Source organism: Solenopsis invicta, chromosome 5 (genome assembly GCF_016802725.1).
Source record: "Solenopsis invicta isolate M01_SB chromosome 5, UNIL_Sinv_3.0, whole genome shotgun sequence".
Classification (NCBI taxonomy): domain Eukaryota; kingdom Metazoa; phylum Arthropoda; class Insecta; order Hymenoptera; family Formicidae; genus Solenopsis; species Solenopsis invicta.
The window spans coordinates 11,133,597-11,154,157 of NC_052668.1; the positions used below are offsets into that span (position 1 = coordinate 11,133,597).

Below are 20,561 nucleotides of genomic sequence, written 5' to 3' on the forward strand. Positions count from 1 at the left end.
CACAAAAATTTATTTCATAAAGTCTTTTAGCAATTTGTTGAAGTGGTTTATCTCCTTTTCGAGAACTAGTTTTTTTAAATAAAAAATATAACTTTTAAATTAGAATACGTTAAAAAGATCTAGAGCACCAAATTGTTTTATATTAGACGTTAAATGTAGCAAATTGTGAAGATTATAAGAAACATATTTAGCTCCCTAAAATGTGAAAAACAAAACGTTGCAGAAAGGAAAGGCTGACGCATTTGCCTTTTCAGGAAATAAAGGAGAAAATAAATGAATTAATTTACTTTATTAGTTAAGATATTTACTTACAATTAGTTTATCCTTTATACTGTAATGTTCGAAAAAACTCACACTTATATTGGTAAACAGTTTATAACTTTTTAATTCTTAACAATATTACTTATTGAATTAACTAATTATATCAATGTTATTTTTTTATGTTTAATATTATATTATGTTTAATATTATATTATTATAAAAAATAATATTGATATAATGCGTTATTTTTTTCTGTGTCTATTATTACATGTAACAGTTTTTTAAATAGCATTAAGAAGAACAATAAAAATGAAAAAAATTATTAAAATTATTTATTTAATTCCTTACAATATTATATAAATATTACATAAACATCAGAGAAATATTGTATAATATCACAATAATATTATTGTGATGTGTTTTCACGGACATTTTAATATTACTGTAAATTATGATAATGTATATCTACCAAATAATGCCACGCTAGCTATGTGTTGGAAACTCCTATTATATTTTACAAAAACTATATAATTATACGAGCCTTTACTATTTTATCATTTTTTAAATATATTACTCATACAAAACTAACATTTGGAATTACAATTCAAAATTATTTCATTTTATTACATTTTATTTCATTTTTTTACATTAATCTGAATAACTTGTATAAGATTTACAAATTACCGAATAAGGCCAAGGAGACGAGCCTTCAACACAAACATTTCGATTCTACGGAGTCTTTTTGAGTGTGTTTACACTCTTACATTTACACATTACTAAAGCAAATAACTCTTTTGATATGAAGTTTATCATGAAGTTTGACATGAAGTTTAAGTATAAATCCGACAATTAAAGTCCATGATCTACATAGTCAATAATTTCCTAAATTGTTTCATCGTTTCCCAATCTGCGAAACAAATCGTGTCCAAAAGTTTGACGACATTCGCTTCTTGTCATACAACTCGTGCAATTTATTCGATTCTTGATCATCAAGACTTAAGAGAAAAATATATTTATGAGCGTTTTTCTTTAGAAAGCGTGGAAATGAAAAGATTTTTTCATACAAATAATTAAAACTTACAGTTTAGTGTTATAAACACACTGAAGAAGACTTCATAAAGTCAAAATATTTGTATCAAAGTTATTAATAAATTTACGTTTATACGAATATCTAAAATATTTTTGCTCGTCTCATTGGCCTTACTCGGTAATTTATTATTTTACATTGTAATAACAATTTAACGCAACTTGTTTTACGTGATCAAGAATTATATCTTTTTATAGTATTTATTAAAATTATTCAATCAATCAGCCAAAAAATTTAATTTCAGTGTATCTATTATATCGATTAACTACTGTTGAATATATTATTTACGGTTTATACAACGAATCAAATTCAAATTTACTTAACTTATATCAATATTATTAATTTCTTAACTTTTATTAATACTGTTTTTGTGTAAAAAGAAGCATGTATTAGAAACTTCTCCTTGGAAAAAATTCTAAAATATTAATATTACATATTCTGCCTTCACTGTGTTTCAACTCCGACGAATATGCGGTGCGCAGATTGAATAAGTTGAAGAATGTAAAATTTAAAATTTAATATTCGACATTAAGATCCGCTGTAACCGATTGATAATAGGCTCTCTCATCTTGTTTTTTGTGAATGTAGCAATGCATAAGTTTAATCGCTTATTCCTACCATGCGTGTATGATACCTTTATCGTAAAATAAACAGAAAAATCTTCCACAACGTAGTTTGTTGTCCTGATTACGAACAGATGGAGGTTGAGATCGATTTGAAAAAATTTTGGGATATATAAAACGTGTGTTATTACCAACTAAACCTCTGATATATTATAAAATTTGAGTTTTTCCTTAAAGAAAACTAAAAATTTGCGTTTTTTGCAACAAAAAGTTATTATTTTGCAAAAATCGCTGCTTTTCAATCGTCATTTTAATAATTTTGTTGCAATTTCTACTTTTTTAGGTTTGGCCTAAAACTACAAAGACGAACAACATCCCACAAAAAAAATGTTACTATCTCACTTTTTAAATTCTGTATCGCTACAACAGTAAGAACACATTTCTTCAAAATCTTATATGATCGTCCTTTGTCATGCTATTTTATATATATATATATATATATATATATAATACTAATTTTTTTTATCTACATGCTAGCAATATACATTGTGTAAGAAGGTAAATCTGGATGTGTTTTTATTTCTTATTTATAATAGACTCATAAAGAAGAGCTTTATTTTTAAGCAATTTGACTGCCTAATCCTCTTAATTAAATCTATCAAAGATTGTAAATGCTAATCGACGTCAATCTAATTGCTATTTCTCAATTTGAAAAAATTATAGACGCCGTCGATATTAGAATCTATATCGATCAGACTTTTTATTTCTCACTGAGCAGATAATTCATCCGAACTATAAGTTAATTAAATAATTCCCTTCATCTACATAACACTTTTTCTACGCGACTTGTTTTACGTAATATTATATCTTTTGATGGTATTTATTAAAATTATTTGATATCAGTAAGCCAAAAAATTTAATAGTGTACCTATTATATCCGTTGACTGCTGTTGAATATATATTACTTACGATTGCATTGAATCAAATTTGAATTTACTTAGTTTTTATTAATATTATTAACTTTTTAACTTTTATTAATACTCTTTTTGTGTCAATAGAAGCACATATAAGAGCCTCCTCCCCGAAAAAGATTCTAAAGCTGTGTTTTAAATCCGACGAATATGCGACGCGCAGTTTGAATAAGTTGGAGATTGTAAAATTTAAAAATTATTATTTGGTATTAGGAACCGTCGTAACCGATCCATAGACCATAATAGGCTGTCTTATCTTATCTCTGTTTTGTGAATACAGCTACGCATATGTTTAGTCGCACATTCCCATGCAGATGTGTTATTCTACTTATCTATTTTTAGACACATTAACAATGCAGCTTGTACTACTCTTTCAGTTAATCGTGCTGCCAGACGGGTCAGGCTACCTCCAGTCTTCAGGAACGTGTTGTGAAGCGCAGAGGTCTCAATAAACATAAATCTTAATTTTTATATTTTTTATAATACAGATAAAAAATTAATTTAAAATAAATAGAATAAAATATAAATATTTATTTAAAAAAGGAATAGTATGATAATAATTGTAAAAAAGTATATGTTATATAACAAATGATTGAATAGAGCAAAATAATATTTAAGCCGCGCTGGGTATATGTACATGCAAGATTTTATTAGTTATAATAATTGTGATATTACATGAACCCAAAAGTTTCGACTATTATATTGAGTCATCTTCAATGCATAAAGTACACTGTCATAAGTCGCTCTTATGTCTTACAAGAAAACTAACAGAAATGTCCACTTCAGATTAAAACGAGTTTTTAATATGTTGTAATACAGATAAAAATAAGGGACACGTATTTTTTTATACGTGCCCATACTAACTTTAAGGGGGTGAAACACTCCTTTGAAAAAAATCGGTTTTTTTCTTTCAAAGCGTATACCATCGAAACTATAAGAGATAGAAAAAAATGTTTTAAATAAAAGTTGAATGGCTTAAAGAGTAATTTATAACAGCGGAAAAAAAAATTTTTTTTTAATTCTTTTTAATACTTTTTCCCACCACTTACCTATTTTTTTCAAAACTTTTATTTTTTTTATAAGCAAAATAAAGCTTATTTTATTACAAATTTAACGGTATATGATAAAATTACGATACGACATTTCCATTTTCCAAAAATAATTAAAAATCTTTCTATACGCACGGTACGCGCAGCCGTCCGCGCATTCGTGCGCTACGGAAGTGACTCCCTCCGATTTCGACGTGCCTTTAATATGTTGCACAGATTAAAAAAGGGACACGTATTTTTTTACACGTACCCTAATACACTTTTAAGGGTGAAACACCCCTTTGAAGAAAATTGGGTTTTTTCTTTCGAAGCGTGTATCGTCAAAACTATAAGAGATAGAGAAAAATGTCCTCAATGAAAATTGAATGCATAAGTTTTTCTCGCATAAGATGACAAAAACATTTTGAAGACAGTCTGTGTCTAACACGAAAACGCAGACATCGAGAAAAACATTTACTACAAAATAAAACGACATTACACTGAAGAATAACAACAATTACAGTGTTGTAAGACATTAATTTCTTGTTTAAAAAATAATATGTAATTAATATAAGTTAAACATTTACTTACTGGTCTATATGATTCGACTAGAATATTTGTTCTTTTCAACATTTTGCAGATAAGGAGACTTGGATTACAAAAAATTATTACTCACACATTTTACACCTTCACTATCTAACGCCAGCTCATCAACTAACAACAAAAGAACTAACATAAAACTAATTTAAAAATTAGTTAGAAATTTCATCTTTGATACTGTATTTATACAATTCAATTAATGTGTTTATTAAATTAGTATAGAAATATGCATAACTACGCTACTGGCGCATGCACTTTGGATCATTTCCTTACGTAACTCTTGAATCTATACATGTCATTACTGCCGAGACGTAAATATTCTATTTCAAAATAAGAAAGGCGTTGTCGAGGTGTCAATTGGGTTCGTAAATAAATTTTTGAATTGAAAAATTAATTGTTTTATCAAAATATAAGTACTATGATAACGATTTATTAAAATAAAATCAGTTAATTTGTTTATATTTTTTTAATAATAAAGTTCAAATATTCATAGAAATTCAAATGGATGAAAACGCATCGTTATTGGCGTGACGTCACAATGTTGTTCCTTTTCCGCGCGCTTCGAGCCTTCTGTGTGATAGTTTCGCACAATTATTATTATTAAATTATAAACAAAAAGTAGTTTCAAATATGGCAAATATTTTAGAATCAGGTTTTATTAAAGCTGATTTAACAAATTTGTTTAAAATAGACGTATTTATGGTTTGTGAGTTTATTAAAGAAAATGACAAATTCAACGCTGCTGAAGTTAGGTAATGCAAAAACTGCAATGTAAGTTCATTTATTTCTAACATCAAACGAAGAGTATCCTGCAGCCAAAATATCAGTAACCTCTTTCGTATCTCATTATCAGTAAGATGAAAGGAATAATTTGCAGTTCGTTCTCTATCGAGTTGACAGGAAAAAATATGTGGCATAACTCCAGATTTCATTTTTATAGGCTCACCCATTGAAGAGAAACAAATATAATTTTCCATGTAATTATTTAGTTAGAAAATATCAACTAAAGAATTATTTGTACAACATATTATTCTTAGATACTATTCTTATAACCTAGACTCAAAACTTTAGAAATATAGATACTAATGGAAATAATGGTTTGATATTGAATATTTACAACAAAATGATCATCATAACAAAAATAATTCGATTTTATTGATTCATGCGGACGTCGAACTAATCGAAACCACAACTACCTTATTACTTCTTCGCGTAGTACTGTCACAAATACTTTAGCGGGTGCACTTTTCGTAATATTTTTGCACAAGAACACAAAACACCATCGATAATTCATGTTTATTTGTTGTAATAACAATACAGCAGTTCAAATTAAATAAAAATTGAGCATACAGCTGTACTAAGTACTATGTGCATACATACTATGATTTCGGCAACAACATCGTGACGTCATTTTCGAGTTCGGATAATCTCGAGCAATTCCGGAGCGTTCAAATGATCAGACGCTCGACTGTGTTTTAAAATTGCTATAACTTTATAAATAAAGAGTAGATTGCAAAAATAAAAAAGTTACAAATATATTTAAATATATTCTATCGATTGACAATGTTACTAAAAATTGACTTAAGAACCGAATTGCCCAATCTAGAGCGTAAAGAAAACAATCTCTTCAATCATGTCACCCGTGATAAGACGCCCGTGATAAGCGGACGCTGGCCTGTAATGACATTATACTTAATGGTTGTGTTAAGACATGTTATATAATTATAACAAAATATTTCATTTCATAGAAATGATTAAGGATACCAACATTTATTTCAAGGGTAAGAAAATACTGCCAAAAAACCTTATCAGTAGTTGTAAAAAAAAATTACAGTACACTTTTAATATAAAAATAAATATTTCAATAAATAAAATATCATATATTATACAATTATATTATAAATTTACAATTATAATGTAGTTTTTAAACAAAATAAACTTTATAATTATTATAAACGAACAAAATATATATACATGTTTACTAAGATCCGTGCGCTTACAACACGCTCCTGAGGGGAACTGGAGGGGCAACCCAGCCCGCCTGGTACTAATCTCTCCCAGAAGTGTTGTTCTCATTTACAGTTTAGTTAGAGAATTCTCTCTGGCAACATACAACACATAGTGTCATCGTTTCCTGTAAGTTACTTAAAATTAATTAGGATGTTTTTCACTGTTGTATATGTTCTCTATATTTATTAAAAGTATGTGCTATTTAATTTATAGTAAAAAAGGAAAATCTTTTATGTCAAACACATTGTAACAATTAGAAATTTGACAACTCTCGTGATTGGCAAATCGTTCATTTAATGTACATAAAATATACCTTTTAAATATATCTTTTATATCTAGGCAATCTTTTATTTGAGCTTTGTTTTCTACAAACCTAAATTTTTTTCCAATTTTTTGCTGCATTTCTTTATAATGACAAAAGATTGTTTTATTTTTCCTAAATTAAAATATGGTGTTATTTTCTGACGTATATTACGCTATTTTTGGCCACTCATTGAAAATAGATGCGTCGACATAGGATCGACTTTTTCATCGCAGAATACTCCGCGATCTTGGAAACACTCACATTCCTTTATCAACACTGTTTGAATAATATGTGGATCGGTAATGATCATAGTAGGTTTGAAAAATGCATATATTCCAAAATTGCGACAAACTTTATATTTTAAGACTTTTAAGCTTAGAACATGTAGACATGGAAGCAGAATAGAAGACTAAAATGTGTCCGGAGGAAGTGAGAAAAAAAATCATAGTTGCCTCTCTCTTGTGAGTAACTGCTCGAAAATGCGCATGCGCGCCAAATTAACGCTTACAAGCATCGTATCTGTAGATGTAGATATATGTAGATACTTTTGTCTTTTTTACCACATAAAATGCAATATAAACCCATTGTTTAACTTTTGACAGTTTGCAAAAAAGTACGTTTAACAACTTTGGAACCTTAAAAAATCCTAACCTATTTTCATGCATAAAACCGGCCAAGCAAACATAAGCTATACATGCGCACTGTTGAGCAGTTACTCACAAGAGAGAGAGGCAACTATGATTTTTTTTCTCACTTCCTCTGGACATATTTTTTTTCGAGAACAATAGGCATTCTCCTTCCATGTCTATACGAGTATGTTCTAAGGTTTTAAGTATACATTAGGAAAAACTTCACCTGTTGCCAAATTTTTTATTACTACGCGTCTTTTTATATACGAAAGATACAATAACGTACCGATAACTAATAAATCATTGATCTCATAAACATTAGGAATATTTTGTGTATTCATAAAATGTAAGGATAATTAATGTAAAATTTGCATGTGTACATAATCCTTAGTTATTTTTATACATCCTTATACTAAAAATTTATGAATTTTATCTAAACATCAACCAATTTTCAAAAAAGATTAATGTGATTTAATTGAAATATATTGTCCAATCTGTGTACTTATGAGAAAAATTTTAGTAGCTATGTATATGGTGACTATATTCTATCATAAAACTAATCACAAATAATAAAAGTAAAACTAACATAGATAACAAAAGAAAATTAATTATTATAATTATTATTTATATATAAAGATTATAATTATTATCTGATGTCATTGACATAATTTAAATTGTGTTAGAGATGCGACGAATAGTATATTCGGCCTTAAACCAAATACCGAGCATTCGACAAAATCATGAATCGAATAACTGAATATTTGGCGAATATTTGGCACAGATAAAAACTACAAAGAAAAAAGAAATAGACTTCTTCCCTTTAATTAAAAAAAAACTCGTTTTTTTTATCATAATTTACCGCTTTTTAATTTTAATTCCAATATATGATTAATTTTATAATCAAAAAATAAAAGTTAATAGATATCTCATTTGAATACTATTGTTTCTATTTAAAACAAAATTGTTATTCTTAAGCATTAATTGTTAAAAGGATTTAAATTTTTATTCACAGATGAAAAAATATATTTGAATTAGTAGCGATTATTTTGTTTCATAAAAAAATTTGTTAAAATCTTGCAATTTGCAATTTTACTTGATTTGGATGATAAGTTTAAATTTGTTTTTTTTTAATTAATACTACTTTTTTGGTTTAAACTGTGCTAAATAAATGTAGACATTATATAACAAACTGTGCTTTACATAATTTAATTTTATTAGCTATAAAAATTTTTTAAAGTATTGTAGCATAAAATGCATCTACGGCTAAGGTAATAAATCTACTATTTCCCAAATTCTATTTTATTTTTTTTTTTTACTTTTAAAATTATTCTGTATAATAGCCAATTAATGGCTTTAATATACGGTATTGTAAGGAAGGAAAGAGAGAGAAAGAAAGAAATAGAGGTAAGATAAATTGCAAGTACAAGCATTTATTACTCTAAAAATACTTACCTATTACCAATTTGCCAATCACGAGAGTTGTCAAATTACCAATTGGCACAATGAATTTTACGTAAAAGATTTTCCTTTTCCGCCATAAATTAAATAGCACATGTAATAATAAACGTAAAGAACGTACACAACATTCACAAATATCCCAATTAATTTTGTTAATATTGCGGATTAATATTTTTATCTGAAATATAACAATTAACATTGTTTTCGCAAAATTTTATGATTAAGAATAAATTTACAGTATTATTTTATTTTGATGTGACTATTTTATGTATAAAACGCTCACTTTGCTTGCAAGGTTTATTTTATATTAAAGTTTAAATACTTATAATTAATGATAAAAAATATATAAACTTTTTATGTATTTTTGTCAAAGTAAAAATGAATTCCAAAGGTTTGACAAGTAAGGCATTGTCGAAATTATAACATGAGATCTTGTAATAATTGTAATTTTAAATAGTAGCGAAGAGGATATTGCGGTTACTCTAGACATTACGGCTACTCTGCATTATCTCCGTTATTAGATGACAAATTCTAACAATTGTTTATGGAATTATTCAATTAGTAGCTCGCCGCTTTTTAATGTTAATATGCCAATACACAATAACTAACAATTATTATAATTTTTATTTTACTTTTCAACTTTTAAGCACTTCTAAACTTTTTCAAAGTATATTTTAACACTTAATTACACATATTATTTTACGAATGTATGTACACCCGAATATTTTTTTATTATTTAATTTTTTATTGAATTATGCGGAGTTAAATAATAAACATGGGATTTTGTTAATGTGGTTTTTTAAACAAAATATTCATATTGAGATATTTCTTTGCTTGTTACTCTAAAGAGCGATGTTTGTAAACATTGAAGAAATTATTTTATGCCTGTTGTTTAATATTAATCCATAAACATACTGATCACGTAAAATACTTAAACACATTTTTGAGTCTGAAAAACTTTTTCAACTTTGAGAAGCTATAACTTTGGTTCCAATTAATATTTTTTAACAAATTTTGTTTAAATAAAAGTTTAGAATCTCAGAAGTGTGACTGTACAAATGGCATTACCAAAAAATGATTTGTTGTGAAGTGATAAAAAAAACCATTAGGCAAAAATGAAGAATTGTTCAAAAAGCCACTTTTTCTTTAAAAAATTGTATCCTCGCAATAAAAAAGTTTTAAGGATCTTAAAATGCAGCGTTTTAAAGCTAGAGAATCATACTGAAAAAAAAACATTATGGCATTGTCATTCTTTTTAAAAAGTATAATTATGTAACAAGAAAAATATGAGGTATTTTTGGGTGTCTAAAAATTCACTTAAAAAAAATCATACCTTTGCAACAAAAAACTTTTAAGGACTTTACAATACAGCATTTTAAAGCTAAAGAGTCATACTTTCAAAAAAAAATTATGTCATCATTCTTATTAAAAAATATTCTTATGTAACAAGGCCAATATGAGGTATTTTTTATTAACTCAAGGTGTTGAAAACTGATGTGTTTTATCATATATTTTAGATTCTGCGCAGAAGCCCCCTTTCAATATTCCGTCATGGACAAAATTAGAACCAATAGGCGTGAAACGTAACAAATTGACGATGAGATGTTGTCGTTCATATCATTTTGCTATTATGTGTTTCATTGTAAAAATATGATTTGTTTCGTATTTACCAAATTTGTAAAAATGGACTTTGAGTAAAGGTTCTTTGATTTTTATAGGGTGATGTGAGGTAAAATGGGACGTGAAGTAAAGTGATATTTCTATGCAGTAGTGAATTTAGAGCAAAACGAAAAATTGTCATCTGTTGCTTATCATGACAGTTTCAATTAACCATTGGAACTTGTGTACAAACATTTTGTTGCTATACGAAACTGATCTTAAGAGTCATTTTCATAAAGTTTTTCTTGTGTTCATAACACTCGTGGTTTAAACAAGTTTTTTAAGTGTTTAACAAAGAAAAGTTATGCGCAGTTATCGTTTTTCTATTATTTTTTTAAATAAAAAAAGAAAATGTTGTAGAAACTTAATCTAGTTTCGGTAATGAATGCGTGCAAATTAACATTGTAGGGTTTTCATGTTGTCTTGAAGAATTAGTGCAAATCAAGTGATTTTATTAATTATTTTAAATATTATTACTTATACACGGAGAAAATTTAATATTAAGAGGATGCTATAGTGACCGAAGAACTTCCTCGACGTCGGCATTGCAGATTATTTTTCGAGGGAGGACCAGGCTATCGCTCTTTGTCCAACGCATAGATCTTTCTTTGTTTTTCGATTATTTCGCCATCTGCGAAAAGACCTATCAACTATAGCCACTGCTCTTCTTGCCATTGTCGTTTACGTGCGCTAAGCGAAATTTGGACACGTACAGCTGTTCACCTATTAAACTTTTTTGTTAGGTTGTTGACTGAAACGATACACAGTCAGTGTTAGAGTTTTCTGAAGTTCGCCCTGGTCTCATTTTATACATACGAGCTACAGAACGTCAGTAAATAACAAAATTTAACCTTGGTTGACAGATCCACGAGTCGAAAATAAATGAATTTTTAACTTTTTGATCGATTTTCTCATAAAATTTACCAGAGCAGACTTTGTTTTGGTGCGTACTTTTATTTTGCAAAAGGATTTTGTGATCTGTAAAGCCAATTCAAAAATTAATGAACACTGTAATGGTCGGTAATTTCCGTTAGTATAGCATCCTCTTAAGAGGATGCTATAGTAAAATAAATAAAAGTACGCACCAAAACAAAGTGCGGGCTGGTAAATTTTACGAGAAAATCGAACAAAAAGTTAAAAATTTATTTATTTTCGGTTCGTGGATCTGTCAACCGAGGTTAACTTTTGTCATTTACTAACGTTCTGTAGCTCGTATGTATGAAATGAGACCAGGCCGCACTTTAGAAAACTCTAACGAACAACACTGACTGTGTGTCATACCAGTCAAAAGCCTAACAAAAGTTGAACATGTAAACAGCTGTATGTGTACAAATTTCGCTTAGCGCACGTAAACAATGGCAAGCAAAGTAGTGACTGTAGTTGATAGGTCTTTTCGCAGATGGCAAAATAATCGAAAAACAAAGACAGATCTATGCGTTGGACAAAGAGCGATAGCCTGGTCTCCCTCGAAAAATAATCTGCAATGCCGACGTCGAGAAAGTTCTTCGGTCACTATAGCATCTTCTTAAATATTACTATAATGTGACAGTAACTGCGAACCATTAAAGAATTATAAGTTTAAATGCTAGCCATTATAAAAAGAGAAAAAGATTTTATTGCTCTATTTTCAATTATTTATTGTTTAGAAATATTGAATAAACATAGAAGTCGAAGTTGATTTTAAGGTTAGTTTTATGGCTGTTTCGACTGAATTTCTTTGGTGTCCCACTTTACCCCACCATTTTTCAAAAGCAATTTTTTGTTTTTGAAAAAATAGCTAAAAATACAACTTAAAATCAAAACTTTGAAAATCCGCATTGATAGAAAGTTAGTTTCTTTTGCCCTTTAGTGAAAACAATCATTAATTGTTCAAAAATTCAATTTTTTGACACTTCTATGGAGGCAAACAAATACCCGTCCCCCTTTCCCCACATCACTCTACATAAGAGCACATTTTTCACTCCTTTCAATAGCTATCCGTGTGTTTTTCTATCTGAATAGGCGTCACTTTACGTGTTTTTTACGACTATTTAATGACTGTTAGGCGAAAAAGGGATAGTCTTTTCCTATTTTTACAAGTATTTTAAAGCTATCTGATTAATCTGTTTTATCCAAATTAATATTGTCTTTATTTACAAATGGCACGTCGGACAAAATTACGTGTCATTCCAAGCAATTACACGCTTTTGACGTCACGACTTCAATATAGCCGCGGCGAGTTGAGAGAAGCCTTAAGAGGATGCTATACTGACGGAAATTACCGACCATTACAGTGTTCATTAATTTTTGAATTGGCTTTACAGATCACAAAATCCTTTTGCAAAATAAAAGTACGCACCAAAACAAAGTCTGCTCTGGTAAATTTTATGAGAAAATCGATCAAAAAGTTAAAAATTCATTTATTTTCGACTCGTGGATCTGTCAACCAAGGTTAATTTTTGTTATTTACTGACGTTCTGCAGCTCGTATGTATAAAATGAGACCAGGGCGAACTTCAGAAAACTCTAACACACAACACTGACTGTGTATCGTTTCAGTCAACAACCTAACAAAAAAGTTTAATAGGTGAACAGCTGTACGTGTCCAAATTTCGCTTAGCGCACGTAAACGATGGCAAGAAGAGCAGTGGCTGTAGTTGATAAGTCTTTTCGCAGATGGCGAAATAATCGAAAAACAAAGACAGATTTATGCGTTGGACAAAGAGCGATAGCCTGGTCTCCCTCGAAAAATAATCTGCAATGCCGACGTCGAGGAAGTTCTTCGGTCACTATAGCATCCTCTTAAACTAAACTAATTCATAAAAAATTATTTTTAGGCTAGCCACCACTTTTTTTCACCGATTATGCAATGTGTTACATTTTTATAAATCACGTCCTAAGTAATAAATATTTCATTACGTTGAGTCTAGAACATGTTACGCAACACTTTGACAAATATAATCATTTATGTTTCAATATAAAATAATGATTATAAACAAAGTTATACATACAATACAATGAAAATAAGTGCAATATTAATCTTTTCTCTTCTGTTATATATTTTTATTAAAAACAAATTAAAAAATATATAAGATGAGCTAGGTGTTTATGCTGATATTATTTATGTACAATTAAACCAAAAAATAAAAATGTTTTAACTCCACTTTTTTGGGATCATCTTCAATGTGTCGTTACAATTTTAAATTAATGTTGAGTTATCGAATATCACAAAATTAACGTAATATTAATTTAAAATATTTAAACTTTAACATTAAATACACACTACAAGCAAAGTGATTGTCTTGTATAGTAGAACAGTTACATAGAAGTCCATTAAAAATAAGATAATACTGCAAATTATGTTTTTCATTATAAAATTTTACGAAAATGTTAATTGATATGTTTCAGATAAAAATATTAATTCGCAATATTAACAAAATTAATTGCGACGTTTGTGAATGTTGTGTATGTTCTCTACGTTTATTATTACAAGTATATGCTATTTAATTTATGACAAAGAAAGAAAATCTTTTATGCCAATTGTTAAGTTGACAGTTCTTGTGATTGGCAAATTGTCAATACGTATCTATAATAATAAATTATTGTAATTGCAATTTGTTTTACCCCTCTATTTATTTCTCTCATTGCTCTAGCTTAACAATTATTACACAGTAGAGATACAGCGAATATTCGGCAACTATTTAATTGTGTAATACATAGGCTAAATTATGTCAATAACGTCAAATAATAACTACAATCTTTAATTAACCTTCAACTTTTAACATTAATCACTTTTAAATTTTATAAGTAATGCAAATACGTACTTTTATAAGTATGCAAAATACTCCTGATTTTTATAAGATCGTTGATTTATTAATTATTACAACATTATTGTATCTTTAAAAAGACGCGCCATAAATAAACTAATAAAAGATTAGTCAACAGGTGAAGTTTTGCTTAATGTACGAGGGGGACCCAAAAAAACCGGACTGATTCTATTAAAATTTTTTTATTCGTTTTATATACAAAAAAACCTCTAATTTTCTTCGAAGTACTCTCCATTAATGTTAATGCACTTGTCCAATTTTTTATTCCACTGATCAAAACATTTTTTAAATTCATCTTCTGTGATGCCTGACAGCACCTCCGTCGTTTTTTTCTTCACATCATCAATGTCAACTAAACGCTTTCCTCTCAGGTATTTTTTTATTCGGGGGAATAAAAAAAGTCACAGGGAACCAAGTCGGGTGAATACGGAGGATAGGGTAAGGAGGTCATATCATTTTTTGTCAAAAATTGGCGTACTGACAACGCTGTGTGAGCAGGAGCATTGTCATGGTGGAAAAACCAGTCACCTGTCGCCCACAAATCAGATCTCTTCTGTGCCACTTTTCCCAAGCAAAAATCAAAATTTGATGGCAGCACGCTGTTCACGAAAATCAGCCATCGCAAAAAACGACGAGCACGCAAAACAATTATCACGAAAAAATTTACGCGAACGGAACGGAATCTTTTAGGGCAGCGATGCGTCGCAGGTTGACAGCAGAATGTCAGCAGTATACGCCCCCAGCGGGAGAACGCGGTACCTCCGAAATTCCACCCACCATACAGTCAGTCCGGTTTTTTTTGGGTCCCCCCTAATATACTTAAAATATAAAGCTTGTCGCAGTTTTGGGATATACGCATTTTTTAAATCTATTCTGATCATTACCGATCCAGATGTTATTCAAATAATGTTGATAAAGGAATCTGAGTGTTTCCAAGATCGTGGAGTATTCTGCGAGGAAAAAGTCGATCCTATGTCGACTCATTTATTTTCAATGAGTGGCCAAAAATAGCGTAATATACGTCGGAAAATAACACCATATTTTAATTCAGAAAAAATAAAACAATCTTTTGTCATTATAAAGGAATGCAGCAAAAAATTGAAAAAAAATTTAGATTTGTAGAGAACAAAGCTCAAATAAAAGATTGCCTAGATATAAAAGATATATTTAAAAGGTATATTTTTTGTACCTTAAATGAACAATTTGCCAATCACGAGAGTTGTCAAGTTTCTAATTATCACAACGTGTTTGACATAAAAGATTTTTTTTTTTACTATAAATTAAATAGCACATACTTGTAATAAATATAAAGAACATATACAACAGTACCAAACATTCTGAATTAATTTTAAGTAACTTACAGGTACATACAAGATGTAATTGCTGACCACGTAAAGCAAGTCGCGCTTTTGGGATCTACGCATTTCTTAAACCTACTCTGATCATTACCGATCCGGATGTTATTCAAACAGTGTTGAATGTTAGTACTGTGTAAATGAAGAGAATTACTTATCAACTTATAATGCAATCAAAGGAATTATCTGCCCAAGGAGAAATGATAAGTCCGATCAACATAAATTCTAATATGGATGTCACCTATAACTTTTTTAAATTGAGAGATAGCAATCAAATTGATGTTGATCAGCATTTACAATCTTTAATAGGTAAGTATTTTTATAATAATAAGTGCTTGTACTTACAATTTATTTTACCTCTCTTAATGTCATCCCTTTCTTCCTCTTTTTTTATTTCTCTAATTGTCAATTATGCTTGTCAATTATTACACAATAAAGATGCGACTAATATTTGGCAACTACTCGGTATTCTGCCCATTCAACAATATTTTTACTATTAGACCGAATATCAAATATTAAAGCCATTAATTCGACCACCGAATAATTTTCAAAATAAAAAAAAAGAAAGAAATTCGGGAAACAGATTTATCACCTCAGCCGCAGGTACATTTTATGCTAAAATACTTTAATTATTTGTTTTTATATCTAATAAAACTAAATTATGTAAAGCATAGTTTGTTATATAATATATGTATTTACTTAATACAGTTTTAAACTAAACACGTAGTATTAATTATAAAAAATACAAATTTAAACTTATTATATCTATCAAATAAGATTGCAAATTACAAGATTTTAATAAATTTTTTATAAAGCTAAATAATTGCCATTAATTTAAATATACACATTTTTTTTATCTAAAAATAAAAGTTTAAATATTTTTAACAATAAATGTTTAAGAATAATTTTTTTATAGAAACCATTGTATTAAATTAAATATCTATTAACTTTTATTTTTCAATTATAAAATTATATATTGTAATTAAAATTAAAAAGTGGAAAATTATGATGCAAAAAAACAAGTTTCTCTGAATTAGAGGGGAGCAGTCTATTTCTTTTTATCTCATCGTTTTCATTCATGTCGAATATTCGCCAAATATTTGGCTATTGCCTATTCATGACTTTGTCGAACGTTTGGTAGTCATTTATGTGCTAAGTAGACGTGTGTATTTGTTTATTTGTTAGCGCAGCCACTACTTTTCTTTCACCTGCTAATCACGTGACTTGAATTAACCGAACGGATGCCTGCATAGACTGCTTGAATTGGATTAGTCAGACATCTGCGAATAAAAAATCTGAGCAAAATTTTAATCAAATTGATTAAAAACTGTTTGTGTGTAAGTAAAGAAAATGTTTTTTATATAAGTTTATATTGGAATAATTAGAATGTAATCAAATTTTTAGATTATATAAAAGATTATATTTTTATTGAAATTATTAAATTTTAATAATAAGCAATTAATACATGTATATTTAAAATATTTTATGTATGAGGTTTATTTAAATTTAAAGATGATTTTAGGTGCTTTAATTCTCTGTAAATTTTATTTTTAAGCATATTTTATTTAAAAAATTTAATTTTTAGAAATCAGAATGGACACCGCATTGATTACGGATTGTGTTATGGAACTTATCAACGACAGTAGCTCATTAGACTCTGACTTGTAGTCCAGATAGTTCAGTAGCGGGATTCTCTAACTCCTTAACGACGAATATCGCTATCGTTAACTATCGATGTCGATGATTATCGCAAAAGATTATTCTGTAACTAGGAGATATCGACAATTCTCGATAATTTGAATCATTAAATTCCGATGGTTTTTAATTCGGTGACTTTAATTCTTTTAAAAATTGGAAATCCATAGGGCAGCGTAAGAAGTTGAAATTCTATTAAGAATTTTAATTTATTTAGAACGACCAAAGGTAATACATTAATGATGATTAATGATGACTTTTGTTCTTTGCATGTTTAACTTGTGTTTTTAATAAGTATGTATATATTCTATTTTGAACTTTAAAATACTATTAAAATACTATTAAAATGAAGTTAATCTCATTATATTTAATTTAAATATTAACTTAGGAAATAAGAACTTTTCCTAAGTTAATACTTTCCTTTTTTTAATAATTTTTTAAGTATATATGCAATAGTCGGCTATGTATTTCAAACTGAATAAATATAATATAAAAACTTAACTTCAACTTTAGATGAATAACAATGAATTTGTGTTGTTAGTTTAAACTTTTAGTTTTCCTAATAAAATAATTTTTTTTGTTATAAGATGGCGCTTGATTATCTTGCTGTAGACTTACAATTACTAAAAGAACGTGTCCAACGCTTAGAACAAACGACGACTATTAGGAACAATGGAAAATCCGTTCGATTTGACGAACAACGAATTTAAAGAGCTGTTCCGCCTAACACCAGATTTTTTATTTAATGGATGCGTTAGAACCTCGACTTCAGCAAACAAGGATTACCGGGTTATCTGCAGAAAAGCAAGTAAGAAAATCACCCTTTTTTTTGTTTCATCATGACAATCATGTTTATTGTTTTTAAGGTTATTTATAATATTAATATATATACGAAGCCCAAATTAAAATCTGTTATTTCCACCTCCTGCTCAAGCTATTAATATATGTATATTTTGTAGATATTGTCATCAGTACGATTTTATGCGACTGGTTGTTTCCAACATCCTGTGGGTGAGCAGTGGGGCATTTCTATGAGCCAAACATCGATTAGCAAATGTATCCACAAAGTGACAGATGCAATCAACGATTTGATTTTTAGACAGTAGGTACAATTTCCTATAACTCCAGCAAAGAAGCAATTAGCAAGAATACAATTTCAAAATGCACGTCAGCCGTTTGAAGGGGCTATCGGAGCGATTGACTGTACTCACATTGCAATTCTTGCTCCGAAAGAGCATGAAGAAGCCTACATAAATAATCACGGATATCATTCACTGAATGTACAACTGGTAAATATCTAAAAAACATTAACTTATACAACATCATATCTTATATTTTAATAAGTAATTATATTTAATGTTAATCCTTTAGATATGTGATCCGAATGTAAAAATATTAAATGTGAATGCAAGATATCCCGGAGCACGACACGATGCATACATATAGAGTGCTTCTGCTGCACGACGTATTATGGAACGCGCATATAATCGCGGTGAACGGCGAACATATCTCATTGGTAATTGTATTTTAATTTTTATGTTATAAGTTATTGCTGTAGAAAGCTTTCATTGTTGATGTATGACTTATATACATCACAAGAATTAAAAAATACAATTTATTGTGTGTCAAAATGGATTTCAGTGCTTATATCTTTATATAATTTTTTAAATACAATTTTCAGTTTCTGTAAACTGTGCCGATATAATTTGTTGGACTAAAATCACATTCATAAACTGACGCTATAAATATTAAATTAACTTTAATTGAATTATTTAATAAATTATTATTTTAATTGATATTATTTCTAGCGTCACTTTATGACTGCGGATATAGTCACACAAATCATATTGGCACGCAGTTTACAGAACTGAAAATTGTATTTAACAATTTATATAATAAATATTACTATTTAGCAGTCCGCTTCAGCCAGCAAATGACACTTTTTAATTTTTGTGCTATTCATATAGTGATCACATACTCTATTAATCATTATATATAATCATTATATCTCTATAATCATTATATCATGTATCGTTTATTGTATGAATTCTTTAATTTTGTTTTATTGCAATGTAAATTGCATTACTTAACTTTAAATAAAGCTAAAATAAATGTATCATATATTGTTTATACAGGTGATTCAGGTTATCCTTTGGAACAGTGGCTGTTAACTCCTTTGCCTTGAGAACCAGAAGGAACTCCACGTTTCATGTATAACGAAGCGTTGTGTAGCGCTAGAAATTGTGTCGAATGGCTTTTTGGTGTACTGAAGTCTACCTGGAGATGTTTTTCTCGACATAGAGTTTTGCAGTATGAGCCTGGTTTCGCTGAAAGAATTGTCAACGCTTGTGCAGTTCTTCATAATATGCGGACTGCTCATGGAATATTTAACGATATAGTCGACAAATTTGATCATGATGATCATATGTATGAAAATTATAATGATGGTGACATTAATCCAGATAATGATCGTGGACCTTTTGCTATTGCACGACGCATTCAAGACCGTTTAATAGCAGAAAGATTTGAGAGATAAGATTATACAAAGCGTAACGTAAATTTAAAATTAATCAGAAAATGAAAATATTGGATAAAACAATTTAATAATATTACTTATTTTCTAATATATAGATAATTTAAGATAAACACACTTTTCATTTTTATTAAATGTCGAAAAAAAATGTTTGCCTGTGTAGAAATGCTAACAAAAAATTTGTAATAGCTCAAATTGTACAAATTGATTCTTCAATTAAAAATAAGTTGTAAATAAAAAAAAAGGAAAGAATATAAACACATTTTTACATTTTAAATACGAGTTATTTATTTAAATTCATTTTGTAATAAAATAAGTAAATTATTGCTGGATATTTTTAACCAGTTGACATAAATATTTAGCATACATTGACTAATAAACGCTTGCATATTCTATAATTATCTTTATATTTATCACAGTTCATACATACCTATTATGTACACCGATTTGCGACATTTTTAATTAGATAGCTAATTTACTACAAAAATTATAATAGAATTATTTTATTATAACGCAACCAATGTAAAGATACTCTACCTACGTTTATCAAGTGAAGATGATTAGGTTAAATTTCTTGTTCGGTGTTTATCACAGATATCTATC

General features: G+C 28.6%; 1 pseudogene; it reads left to right on the plus strand.

Moving 5' to 3' along the window:
* The first annotated feature begins 17,742 nt into the window (after nucleotides 1-17,742).
* LOC113004097 lies at nucleotides 17,743-20,102 on the plus strand (annotated as a pseudogene).
* Nucleotides 20,103-20,561: the final 459 nt, after the last annotated feature.